The sequence below is a fragment of the Pelecanus crispus genome, chromosome 11 (genome assembly GCF_030463565.1).
Source record: "Pelecanus crispus isolate bPelCri1 chromosome 11, bPelCri1.pri, whole genome shotgun sequence".
Taxonomy (NCBI): Eukaryota; Metazoa; Chordata; class Aves; order Pelecaniformes; family Pelecanidae; genus Pelecanus; species Pelecanus crispus.
The window spans coordinates 4,997,749-5,012,096 of record NC_134653.1 but is presented as its reverse complement, the minus strand read 5'-3'; positions in this window follow the sequence as shown (position 1 = coordinate 5,012,096).

Sequence of the window (14,348 nt, the reverse complement as noted above, 5' to 3'; positions counted from 1 at the left end):
CCTTGAAGCCCATCAGATAAAATACACAGAGTTAGGAAGGGAGCAAGGAGGTCAGTTAGTCCCCATGGACAAACTATTTTTGGCTTATTCGGGGACACAAGGCCAAGTTTCCAACTCGTGCTGAGCACTGGCTTTGTGAAGACCTCCAGATGCTTGCAGCCTCACCCCAGCTCCAGCTTGGTCTGGCTTACAGCATGAAAATAAATGTAAATCTCCTGCAACGGCTGGGTTTCTTCTTAATTTGGAGTAGAAATGAAAGTTCAGCTCTTATACCTGCAGCTAACCACTCCTAATGCCCGTCCCAGGGCTCCATTGATGTACCAGGCTGGTGCTCCAGCAGTGAAATAAGCAGCACAGCTTTTAGGGATAATTAACTACTTTATTCATTACTTCAGTGCAAGAAGTAATGAGCCCAGGTGGAATTACAGATGGTAATGAAAAAGAGAGATTTATTTTTCTTAGATATCATTTGTGGCCTCTTCAACTATATGTATAGGTATGTATGTATACATATACATTTACATGCAAGTACTGTACATATGTAACATATGTATATTTGACAGATATACAAAGGATTACATATATATATGTTTGTCATGTTACATCCATATTATGGAGCTGCAGGCTCTGGGTTGTGAGGGCTTGTATTTGCTTTTATGCTGTGGCCAATAATAGCTTATTGCCCTCATCATAAGGTTTAAATCCTGTGACCATTACATTTGCTGAAGGAGGCTTAAACTTCCCTTTGGAAAGCTGCAGTGTATTGGTGCGAGGTGTATTTTCTCCAGAAGAGCTACAGCTATTGTAATAAAAACAAGCAGACAATCAAATTTATGAGTTATATTTAAGGAGATGGGGAAGGAGAGCAAATTAACCCCTTTACGCTCTAGCCAAGGCTGCAGCACAAGGACATGGCTGCCGTCTGCCCAGGAAAGTGAGGAATGAAAGCAAGGGCATGTATTGATAATGGGTAACGTGGTACAAGTCAAGCCATTTCATTTCTATAGGGGACCCAGTGACTGAAAGCAGCACTAACGCTGATTAATTCCGCCCCCCCCACCCCCCACCCCTTTTCTGTCTCCTAATTTCTCACCACTCGGCACTCTTTCTTCCTTTCAGCTGATTTCCTCTGTATGTGTATGTCAAGACACCTCATGCTACATGCACCGAACACACGTAAAATCCTGAAGATTACACTGTTGCCTTTCTTAGCCTGTGTTATAGTTTATACCACTGTGTTAATCTCTGCTAATTCTAAAACAATTCATGTAGTTCATTTAATTTCTGGTTTAGTAATTTACCACAAGACAATGTGGATTTCTCATCACACTTTTGGGGTTGTTTCTTTTCAAGTGAGATTTTGCAGCATTGCACCCCTGTTTGGTTCCCAGGGCCATTCTCAGAGGATGGGGACTGATGGGATATACTCTCTCCAGCCTCTTTTCTCAGTCTGGTCCCAGGTATGAGGAAAGATAAATTCAAAGGGGGAATAAGTTCATGCTCCTTGTAACTGTCCTCATTTCAGGAGAGCTGACCCAGCTTGATTTCACCAGGAATTTTTATTTTGGTTTGGTTTAGTGGATAATCTGGTTACAGGGGGAGAAAAGCATGATCTAGGTTTAGAAATGACTCATGTTTGGCCATCCAAGCAACAAAACAGCTCTTCGACTCTTTTCTGTGTTGGGAAATCTCAGTTAAGTTCAATGTCCCACTTCTGTCTCCAGCACCTCCTGGAAAAGCCATGGAAGTGAGTCATGGGTTGCTTCATCCACCAAGACCTTTACTGATCGCTGCTGTTGCAAAAAGATTTCACCATCTGGGGCAGCAGCTGGGCTGCTGTGTGTGGTTGAAGCTGCCTGTGAAAGCAGAGGATGTCTGGGAGACCAGCTGATACAACACAGTTTCAGGCAGGAATGCATCCGAGGATGAAGCTTGGCAGGGAGACCTAAAAAGGGAAAAGTACACAGAAGTTGCAGGAACAAAATCCTGCTTTTTCTAGCATTGTTTTCAAAAGGAGGGTGACATTTCTGGGGAAGCGCCAGGATTTTCAGTACATGGTTTTCTTTTCTGAGCATCAGACAGGCCTGCCCAACAGGCATAGTGGTGAGATTTAATTGACTGGTTTTGAGAAAAAGTGTTGCCAAGGAGGCCAGGCTGTATATGCTGGTTAAGAGCAGGCACTACTCATCTGATCATCTGTGTTCACATGCATTAATAATAATAATAATAATAATAATAATAATAATAATAATAGAGCTAACAGAGGTTCTCCTTAGGATGGAACAATAAAAAATTATTTGGTTTGGGGCAAAGTAGTTCTGACTTCTGCCTGAGGTTATGGACATGAAGTCTATCTGGTCAAAGAAACACAGTAAAACCATGGTCAACTGGTGTCAAAGAGATGGCTGGGAAGGGGGAGAGCCTTTAGTTGGCCAAGAGATTGTAAACTCTTGCACAGAGGAGTGATGTCTTGGAGGACTGAGGATCAGCCAGGTTGCATCGGAGGCCATAGACTTCAGACTTCATCCTTGCTATCACAAGAAGCATAATCTCAGCGCTGCTGAGGCTGATTTTACATCTGACTTCACCTGGAGCAGGCTTGAGGATTTTGTTATTCAGCATCCACTCCATCTGCTTAACTGAAAATGTGTGCAAAGATTAAACATGACAAGGAATTTGTTTCCAAGAGACTGATATTTTGGGATGGATTAAGAAATATAAGTACTCTCCATTCCCTGGAGAGGGAGGCAGGCTGGCTGTGCCTCTCAGCTCATGTGTCCTCCAGGCTGGCCAGTACCATGGAGCAGAACAGAAAATGGTATCACAACCACCATGGCTTTTGGGATTCATTTCTCTGCTTTTCCTACAGACCCCTTCAATTCAAACTCCAAAAGAAAACAAGTTCATCAAATGCCATCTCAAGAATATCCATCATGGTGTTCAAAAAACAGGTAGATGTGGCACTTCGGGATATGGTTTAGTCTAGTCTACCCTTGATTGGTTTAGGTGGGCTTGGTAGTGTAGGTTAATGGTTGGACTGGATGATCTTAAAGGTCTTTTCCAAGCTAGACGATTCTGTGATTCTATGATCTGCATCCAGGCATCGTGAGTGTGAGAAATGACTTGTTGGGCAGTACCACAGCTAGTGTTTGCCTGTTCTGATCCATCTCCTGTCAGCATTCACATGCCTGTTGACAAACTGAATTTCACCTTGATTTCATCTTTCCAGATAACACAGATTAACTGGAAGCTGTGTCTTTTTTTTTTTTTTTCATTTGCTTTGAAAGCATGCAGAAGAAGCAGTCCTACAGAAGAGATACAGATGTTGTCTGAGAAAATCCTGCCCTTCTAGTAAGCGATTCAGACCAACGTATTGCTGGAAACAGAGACATCAGAGGTACCAGCGACTTCTGTAAGGCTTTGAGCACAGCAAATGTAAATGCTTGTGTTATTATGCTGTTTTAATACTGGTTTCATGTCTCTCCAGGGTTACAGTCTCCATCTTCTTGCGTTCAGCCTGGCATGGTTGGCTGAGATACTTGTGGAAGTGACTCTAGGAGATCCCTGAACATCTAATGTGGCCTTGTGTGCAAGGCAAGGACAGTCAGCCCACAGCTCAGGCAGACAAGAACAGAACTGGTGGCTTCATATCCTGGAACAAACCGTTTGTATTATGCTGTACTCAGTATGTATTGCTGTATATGCATCCACCAGTGAGAAGAGATCATTCCCTCTCACTCTATCCAGAGAAAGAGACGTAGAGAATGGAGGCTGTGATGAGATAAATGGTTATCATGAAGTATAGGCATTTTTAATTAGCTCCTGCAGACTGCACCACACTGCTAATGAGCTCTTGCCAAGTTTCCTGTGATTTCTCTTTACTTTTTGTAACTCTGTAATAGTAACAATATAATCATTTTCTATAATAACTATGATAAACCCCAGATAATCCTTCTGTAACTTCTGTATAAGCTTCATATAATTAAATCAGTTGGTGAAACATTCTTGGTCTAAGGGATGGATGAATGCAGCACAGCTCTGCTACCCGATGAAGAGAACGATGCAGAGAGCATATTCCCCATGTCCTCCTACCCGCAAAGCAGTATAAATCCAGTGCAAGACTGGAATAGGGTTAAAAAGGCAAACAGTTGTGTTTGGATCTCAAATTAGCCCATTGTTGCCAAAGCTGAGGCCAGAATATTACCAAACCAGTACATTTGGTCCTGAGGCAAGAGGCTGGTTTGTGTTAGGTGGGTTGGTGACTAGGCAGCTGCTGGGCTCCCAAAGGAGAGTAGTTCCCAGATGGGTAGGGAGGTGTGAGAAGGGATGAGGGGAAGAGACATCACAGGCGTCCCGCTTTCATCTGTCCTTTAAAAGAAGGGGGAGTGTTTCTTAACAGTGCTGAGAAATGCAATTTAGATAAATAGCTGGCAGCTCCTATGAGGAGTTTATCCAGCCTGTTATCTTTCACTGGTCTGTTCTGATTGATGTACCCCAGGTGGTGTCATACGTGCTTATTCTTTTCTTTCCTTTTCTTTTAGTAAGGAGATACATTTTTCTATAATTACTCCTCTTATAAGAATTTCTCATGCCAAAGTATATATACATTGCAAGGGAACAGCCTCTCTGTACTTCAGTTGGGGGAACAATTGCAGATCTGCTGCCCACCCTCCAGGAGCCTGGTGATGATGAAGCCTTTTGTGATGCTGCCTTTAGATGAGAACCCAGCTTCTTACTCACCTGACTCATGTTTAAGCCCGTAGAGTTTATTGTCAACTGCAAGAAACTTTCCCCTGGGCAAAGAAAGGCAGCAGCCGCCCACAGCAGTACCGCAGACTGATTCTTGCAAGAATTTCTGAGCACAGCTATTGGAGAGTGAAGCCATCCTGGACAGTCCTACCACACATCCCCAACCCACAATTTCACAGTCAACAGAGGTGGGGAGATCAACAGAGATGAGGGACTTTCCATATATCATACATCATATGTTTCCCGGGTAGCAATTCATGCTGCAGCATGGCCCAGGTAATGCAGCAGACCTCAGCTCAGGACAGTGCAGTGGAGGAAGGTGAATTTGTAATCCAAACCTTCTTTCACTCACTGACAGCCCCACAAGAAGATGTGCATGTAGGTTGTTCAGGGTTAGCTGTGGTGATGTGGAGGTGCTGGTTGCTGGCTCCTCCTTGCGCTCTCCTGGGGCCAGTGACTTTCTGCTGGGTTTCGAATGAGCATTTTGTACCCATTAGGAGCTGACAGTGATGGGGATGTTATGTCTCTCCATCTTCTCCTACACCCCCACACGAGTCATTAAGCAACACTTCAACTCCTCTGCCTTGTGTCTCTGTCCCCCATCACCTGTAACAGCCTCATTCATCAGTCTGTCCTTTGTTTTGGCTGTGGTTTAGTATGTACTGTGGGGTTTTTGGTCTGGGTGCCCTGCATGCGATGCATTGTGATCTCCATGACCTGCTAGTGCAGGGACCAGCAGCACAAGGCAGTCTTTCACAACTTATTTTTCCAGCTCTTCTCTGCCGGGTGCTTCCACACCCAGACTTTCTTTGCTCCACTGTGATCTCCTCACCTCTGAGCATCTTTCTGGTGACTTTGCTTTAATAACTGACCACAAGAAGAGCTTTGGAGATTTTGGGGAGGACGTTCATATTCACCCTTTTGAGGAAAGGACTAAGGAAAGGATGTGCATCTAGAAGACAGTGAAATGGATAAGATGCCCTGAGAAGAAAAGTCCATTTCATTAAGAGACGGGAAAATCCTAACCTCAACAGTAAACTCTGATGGTGTTTGGACGTGCTCTGGTTGGTAGAGCATCCAGATTTTACTGTTTGCAAATTGGGCTCTTAACTGAACCAGGTGCTGAACAAGTGCTTTCCACAGGTCACTGAGTCCAACTTTATTCTAAATAGCACCAGCCCCAGGCCAAATTCACTCCTGAAATAAATGGACTCATCGCTCACTTACAAAGCCACATGCCCTGGCATGGTGCATCTTCTGCAGTAGCCTGTGGCATCAGGAAATGCACAGCAGGCTGATTTCTTCTTCAGCTCTCCTGCGGGCAATGCAGCTACACACTGGGCCTCATACAGGTTACTACCTTTCTGCTCCAGTTATTGCCGCAGTTTATGAAAGCCTGCAGTGAAAATGTTGTACTCATGTTAAGGGGAGGTGAAAGGATGGAGAAAGCCCAGCATGAAAATACTCGGAGTGCTGGATGGTCTCCTGCCCTTTGTTTGACCATCTTGAATTTTCCTACATCTCTTACATCCCGTGCTGTAGGAGCTGCTGCCAAACCACTGCTCTGTTTCGGTCTTTCCTACCTACTATCTATTAGATGGACCCGATTTTGATCTTACATGCACTGATTCCACTCTGCTGACTACTGAAGCTGATCTCTTCCCCAGCTAAATGCAAGCAGCAAGAGAAGTCTGGGTATGGATGATCACAGAATTTGATCATCAAAAGTCCGTCCCAGTCACCTGAAAGCTGAAGTATTACTTTAAAAATTTTTTCCTCTTGCTGCTAAGAGGAAAAAGGAAAAAATAACTTCAAAATTAACTAGTTACTTACTCCTTACCCTGACAAAGGGGTTGCTGGGGTTGCTCATTTTCTCAGTGCACATTCTGAAGTACTAGTGCCACATCCAGACTGTCAGATCCAAACACACTGGGGAAAAAAGGGTAGAAAAGATAACAAAGATTTAGTGTTTAAGGCCTAAAATGGGCTTTTATAATCTTCTGCTTCCTACCCATGCACCAAGCGTGGAGACACTCAAACCTCAACTAGACGGGCCCTAAATTGTCAGGCAGAGATTTCCTCCTGCTGAGGATGGGAGAGGATCTCCTGCATCCTCAGCATGGGCAGTTTCAGAGCCTCATGCAGAGCATGAACCTGCCCAGGCACTGACAGCTCTTAACAACCCTGACCAGCTTCACCTGGGCTGTCCACCCCCACCCATGGGCCCAGAGCCCATTTAAGCTCAGCCTGGCAGCAGCAGTCCTCTCCCTGAGCTCAGCTGAATGAGTGCAGGTCTCCAGGGCAAGCACAGCCGTGCACCTGCCTGACCATGGAGCCCCATCATCCATCTGAAGAAGGTGGCATTTCCATCTAATGCCAACGTGGTAAGGCTTGGCTTGGCTTTGCTTAAGGATTAAAACTGGTGGGTTTGTGACTCATCCTTTGTAAATGTGAGCTTGCTGCAGGGGTTGCAGAAGGGGAGCGGGGTGCTCATGGTGGTGCCCAGGGAAGGATGGGGACAGCCCTGCCCCAGCCATCTGTGTCCCCTTCCCAGCCACAGCCCTGTGCCTGAGCACGGCAGCTGCCAGCCTGTGGTTTAGATAAGCTTTCCTCAGCCTCCTGCACAGGCTTTGCATAGAGCTGTGACTACATCAGAAACCTGATTCCTTTAGGATCTGATGTCTCTGGAGGTGAACAAGTGCAGAACCCTGGTGCCCGTGGGCAGGGGCATGGGAAGCAGTGTCATTCCCTTCTTACAGAGGTTCATCCTTTCCTATTTACTCCTGAATGCTTTTTGTTACCATGTTCTTATGATGCTTTAGGGCTGAAAACACCAGCAATATAAATCAAAGCTTGTCATTCACAGGCATTGCATTATTATACATTAATATATGCTTTCTGTTAAAATATCACCCACTTAGTTGTGAATCTTGGCTATTAGCAGAAGCTTACTGCAGTCATTTTCCTTCCTTTTTTATTTACACACATGAAATACTGTGTTTAATGATGAATTGGTTTCTGACTGAAGGGATCAGGCCATTTAGAAAGTTGCAGCCTGCATGGCCTCTGTGCTCTGACTTAGCAATTTAGTTGCCTCTGTTCCCCTGGGTTTTACCTCTTCTCCTGCTGGTGAAGGTAGTGAGGGAGCACAGAAAGCCTCTTCTCTACTTCTTTTTCATGGCTAATGTGAGAGCAGAGTCCAGTATCCCCCTTAGACTAAAACTGGGGGGAGAAAAAAAATAACATAAAAGGAATCTGTAATTCTGGAAGGATATGAGGATTTCCCTGGGGAGGCTGTGAGTGGGGAGTCCTCCCTTGCTCTCTCTCCCTGTCACTGTCAGCATCGGTCAGTTGTAAAATGCTTCTCGAGAAATGAAGGCATAGAGAGGGGCAGGTCTCGTTATCTTGGGCTGTCTGGTAGGAATCAGAAGGGAGGTATATAACCAAATGATATTTTTCGGCTGCAAGCCTCCAGCTGCATGACATTTCCAATTATCCAAGCACATACATATGGATGCGCAAACCTCTGCGGTGCCGGCACGCTCTGTGCTTCCGCAGCGGCGGAGGGCCCAGTCGAGACAGAGCCTGGCACGGCTCTGCTGCTGTCCTGCTCCTGCGGATGGGCACAGGCAGCTCGCAAAGCCTGATTTAATGGAGAGCAAAACTTTGTCCCTGAGGTCTCTGTACACTGTCAGGCCATGTGATGTTCAGCAGCTTTTTTGAAGTGTAGTCCAAAGCCTCAATGAGAGCAAAGATACTCATTTCCTACGGAGCTTTTTGCTCCCCCTGACGTTTTAGCTCAGGACAGTGGGCAATTATCTGAGTCCCAGGCAGACGTGTTGGGGCATCCTGTAGGACCACGCATGGGTTTCCTGCGGGGTGTGAGCAAGGATGCTGTTGTTTCTCAGGAGGGTTATTAATGATTGGGAACTTTTCCATCCACTGGGGTAAAAGCTCTTACACCCACGCAGCTTCAATGAGTCAGATCCCAGATAGCCAACACAGGCTGCAATCAGAGAGCACGGGGTGGCGGGGGGTAACCCATTGTGCTGATCAACCCTTGTTGGCAACAGAAAGGTGGGGGAGAGATTTAAAGGATGCTTTTCTCCCAGATTTTCAGGAATAACTGCAGGTTCTGGGCTTTATAAACTTTACTGTAAGGTCTGCTGATCCGATATGAAAAATAGATTAGATATTTTTTTCTATAAGCTTCATTTATACTCATCAGAGTGCTACAAGTAATAATATCAGGAAATAGATTTGCAGGCAGAAGTATGATTTTTAAGTTAACGATGTTCATTTAATTTCAGCTCTTGTCTCCTAGATGTGCCTCGTCCTAATGTTCTAAATAGCTCCTCTGCCTCTTTGATGTTTACACCCTTCAAATGCATAAAGACAGTTCTCTACAATTCCTCATTTTGCCAAGCAATACATACTTAGTGCTTTTCATCTCTCTCCATAAATCAATCCCTTTCCTCCAACAGAAGCTAGAATAGGATTTTTTTTCCTTATTAGATTTGTACTGAGAATTTCTTTTCAGAAACAGATAAATGATACAAGGTTTTTTCATGACAAAGCATCCTATCATACATTATTAGCAAACACTTCCACAGTAGAACAGGAATAAAAATAGAAAGTGGGCTATAAAAAAAGAATGTATAGCAGGATAGCATCTAATCTCACAGCATGGTACTAAAAGTGGAGCAGTTCCTTCACTTTTCTTTGCAGATCTTCAAGGAAAGATCCAGGAGGCCTAAGAAACGCTTAGCATCTTTTACTTAAGGATTTCGTTAAATTCTGTGTGATCTTTGACATCAAGTTAATGAATTTTCTCCTTATTCAAAAAGCCCACCTACTGCTTGCGATGTGTTTGAAGCTGCAGATCCTTGCTAGCTGGCTTAGCTGTTGCTCCCTGCCTTGCTGTCCCTTTTCCCTGCATTTCAGCACGGTGGTGGCTGTGCGCACCCTCTTCCACAAAATGTTAACCGAGAAGCCACCTGAGTTATAAATTCTTTTGGATCTCACTTATCTCAAAACCAGATTTTTTTTATTACTGATTTTCAGTGGAAGCCATCAAATGTGAACTACTTGGGGTTCTCACCTGGCAGGCCAGGTTAACAAGTACATAATGTGCTTTTAAGATTGCTTCTTCTGATGGACCCTTCCCAGGGATCACACCCTCTGACTTAGGTGGTTGGCTGTGCTTTAGAGGCTGCAGTGAGATAAGGCTTGCCTGGGAAAATAGTCACCCTCAGATTTCCCATATTTCTGAAAGCAATTTTGGTTGAAGTCCAGCAAACCCTGCAAAAATGGATTTAAAATGAAATTACAAATGAAAGATGAATACTCAAATGGACAACAATTTCAGCAGCTATTTGTCAGGAAAAGCTTAGGACTTTGGAGATTAGTCTGCCCGGGCAATTACTGCCCTGGGACAGAGGCACGTGCGGGCTGCACTCAGACGCGTGTTCAGCCGAGTGCTGCTTGGCCTGATGTTCTTTCCTGCGTTGCTCTTTCAGCTATGAATATGAGGAGTGAGGAAAGGAGAGGCTGATCAATGGGTTCATTTTCCTCACTTGTGGCTTCAGGGGTGAATTAGAGAATGGGAACATTCCCCTGGGGCCAAAGAGCCCAGTGGGGCTGGCTGCTGGGTCGCAAAGTCTACCTGGGAGTGAATACAGAGACAGGCAGAGGCAACAAGGTTTAAACCCCAGGCATTTTGGCGATTATTAAGTAAATGTGGCAAATAAGGTGTACATCTGCAGCATATATTCAGGGAGGGAGCCTGGAGGTAGCTTCTATCATCTTGCAAAGGAGCAGGTGCTGCAAAGGAAACCAATATCTGAAATATTTAGCAAAATGCCAAAGATCTTCTCCAGAGCTGCTGCCAGCAAGCAGAGAGAAGGCAGAAAACCCAACACAAAGCCGATGTGGATTTATAATAAACAAATGAAACGGGTGCCAGAAGTTGTTGTGCACTGGGTTTTGTGACCATGCATTTTAATTTCTTATTGTTCTTGCTGTCCTTAGAACTGGGTTAGCACAGCAGTGGGTCCAACCACTTCCCTGTGATGGCTTCTTGTTGGACACCATTGCAGATTTCTGTCTTTTGAAGCACTGTGTTCTTGTTGCAGTAACCTCATAGCTTCCACCTCGGGGCCTGCTGGGTCCCTATGAAGATTTATGCTCTAGCATTCTGAAGTTTGCCTTTTGTTAGTTTAAAACAGCTTTTGAGTATGTTTGACTTTGGGTGGTGATTATAGAATCATAGAATTGTTTAGGTTGGAAAAGACCTTTAAGACCATCAAGTCCAACCACTAACCTAGCACTGCCAAGTCCACCACTAAACCACATCCCTAAGCACCACATCTACACGTCTTTTAAATACCTCCAGGGATGGGGACTCAACCACTTCCCTGGGCAGCCTGTTCCAATGTTTGACAGCCCTTTTGGTGAAGAAATTTTTCCTAATACCCAAACTAACCCACCCATGCCACTTCCTCTTCTCCTGTTGTTTGTTACTCGGGAAAAGATACTGACACCTACCTGGCTGCAACTTCCTTTCAGGTAGTTATAGAAAGCGGTAAGGTCTCCCCTGAGCCTTTCTCCAGGCTAAACAACCCCATGCCCCTCAGCCGCTCCTCGTGACTTGTTCTCCAGACCCTTCCCCAGCCTTGTTGCCCTTCTCTGGACACACTCCAGCACCTCAATGTCTTTCGTGTTGTGAGGGGCCCAAAACTGGACACAGTATTCCAGGTGTGGCCTCACCAGTGCCGAGTACAGGGGGACAATCACCTCCCTGCTCCTGCTGGCCACACCATTCCTGATACAGGCCAGGATGCTGGTGGCCGCCTTGGCCACCTGGGCACACTGCTGGTTCATGTTCAGTGGCTGTCTACCAACACCCCCAGGTCCTTTTCGGCCAGGCAGCTTTCCAGCCACTCTTCCCCAAGCCTGCAGCGTTGCATGGGGTTGTTGTGACCCAAGTGCAGGACCCGGCACTTGGCCTTGTTAAACCTCATACAATTGGCCTTGGCCCATCGATCCAGCCTGTCCAGGTCCCTCTGCAGGGCCATCCTACCCTCCAGCAGATCGACACTCCTGCCCAACTTGGTGTCATCTGCAAACTTACTGAGGGTAAGTTGCTAACTTTCAGGGCTGGATCTTTGTCACCCATCTTCACTTCAGATCAAGACCTTTGTAAGAGAAATAGTAGCAAAAGACCTCTTGCACTGGACACTAAAGAGGACAGTGGACTTCTATCGGGGGTGGGTTTACTTCTCAATGACATTCTCCATATAAACCCAAGTTCTGATAAATGCTGAGACCTGAAGCTGTGAAAGCCATTTATGAATAAATGTAGTGTGTTCACCCACCTGATGCCCTGAGGTCTATGGCAGGTCCTGGGACAGGACCTGAGGATGGTGTTGGCACCCAAGCTCTGCAAGAAAATAACAGCTTGGAACTGGTGGTGAGAAGGTTTCTTAAATTCAGGTTGTGGGTTAGTGAAGAGCCCAAACTGACCAACTCTTAAGTCACACACACACAAAAAAAACCCACCCAAAAAAACACCTTGAAGATGGCAGTGGTTTTGATATTTAAATGTTGCTGGTAAAGAGCAGTTGTATACCTTGGTGGTGCAGAGCAGGTAAATGCACTATGCCATGGTCTAAGCACTAAGCTTCTCACCCCAGACACTCCCCAGGTTGGAGACCAGACCTGGTATTGGAGAGTCTCTCCAAAGACAAAATAGATACATATACCCCTCTGCCCTTTGTGTGTGTATATATGCATACATATGTGTGTATGTGTATCTCTACACATGCTTGCTAAGTCTGTAATAGCATGACCTGTCTGTTTGCTGCACATTCTTTTCTTAGAGCAACATTTAGACTGTGAACTCCCTGAAGAAAGGACTGTCTTGCTGAGTGTTTCCAACATGCCTAACCCTCCTGGGCTTTCATTTCCTGACTGGCTTTTAATATAATGTAAAGAACAGAAATAATATCTTCCATTAAAACTTTATTAGGTAGCTCTTCCACTTATGAGAGCTGTTTCACTTACTCCCAGCCAAATGAATTCCAGTCATTGGAAGCTAAACATGAAAATTCAGTAGGGGGAAGCAGAAAGCCACCTGCAGTCTTGAAAAGATGAGGAAAACAAGAGCGGTGGGTTCAGTGACCTGTCTGAGAAGATACGTGTAGCTCACTATGGAGTCCTGGGCCAGAGCTGTATGTGACAGGACATGAGAGTACAACAACCAGCATGTGAAACACTTCATTTCTTGGCAAGGGGTATCTGCAAATGCATGTTCCCCACTTCTACGTCCTGCTGATTTCTACTGGAGTCTGTTACAATTACTGGGAGCATCTGACGTGCTTGCTTCCATGGATGTTGCTAAGGCTACTGGTGGGCTGATTGATATGTGGTTACCACCGGAGAGCCGCCTGAGTGGCAGCAGCTGACCTTCTTAGGAGTTTCTGTATCGCTCCTCACCTTCCCTCTGGCTTTAGCTGTGACCTTTGGATACAGATCGATCCCAGATTAGTGTTTGTTAACAATATATACCCTAAAATTAGGATACAAGTAGACAAGTTCTGAAAAGGTTAGACGAGCTCAGGGCAAGTTAGTACAAGACCCTTCTCACCATGCTGGCGGTTGGTCTGTGTGGTCTGTTTTCCAAAAGTATTTTCAGGTCCTATTACCTCCAATTCCAGAGCAAAACCAAGCTGGACAGCCCCAGGTTGGGGAGCTGCAGTGGCACCTGTGCCTTCTCAGCTGGGCTGTGCAAAGCCCTGATATAGTCCAGGGATGGACTATAACTTATTTTTCTGGGCACTCTATGGTGTGTTGATGGAACTAGTATTTTGCCAAGCAAAGATGGGTAAATGCATCCAGCTGTACTGGACTGGCTTCATTTCATAAGTGGCAGGCAAGGTTTTTCATTTTCCCTTGAACAGTTATATTGGTCTCCCCACTCCATTTGCAAACTTCTAGCTACACAAATATATCAAAGTATGCTTATACATTATATATATGATACGGAAGCTGTAGGCCATGTAACAAAATAAATTTGTATCTAGACATTGTACCCAGCCATAGGGTACAATGGAAAGCCCATAGAGAACATCACAGATCGTCAACTATGAACTGGTTAAATAAAAACTTTGATCCATATAATCAAAGGTATTTTGTACATCTTTGCAACATCTTCAAGTGTTCAGTAACAAAAAAAGCTCTGAGGGGAAAATTAACTGTGTCATGGGTGATATAAAGCTGCATCAGTACCTATAAAGTGCCCTAGCAATACAAGAGAATTGAAGTAATGAACGGAAATGCTCAGTTAGAGCTTTTTCCATATTTTATGTTAATCATTAGGGTAGAGCTGAAATTAGCTTTAATTGATATTAAGGGTTGAAAAAATGAATCCTCTGGAGAATGAGTCTCTTTAACCTTTAATGATGCAGTAAATAAAATATCCTGTCAACATTTGTGCAATAGTAAGGGTTTTCAAAATTCTGTATCTGTATGGTGAGCGATTCAATACACCTAATTCTCTCCATTACAGCAGGTAAAGGTGATGTCAGTGCATAAATTCA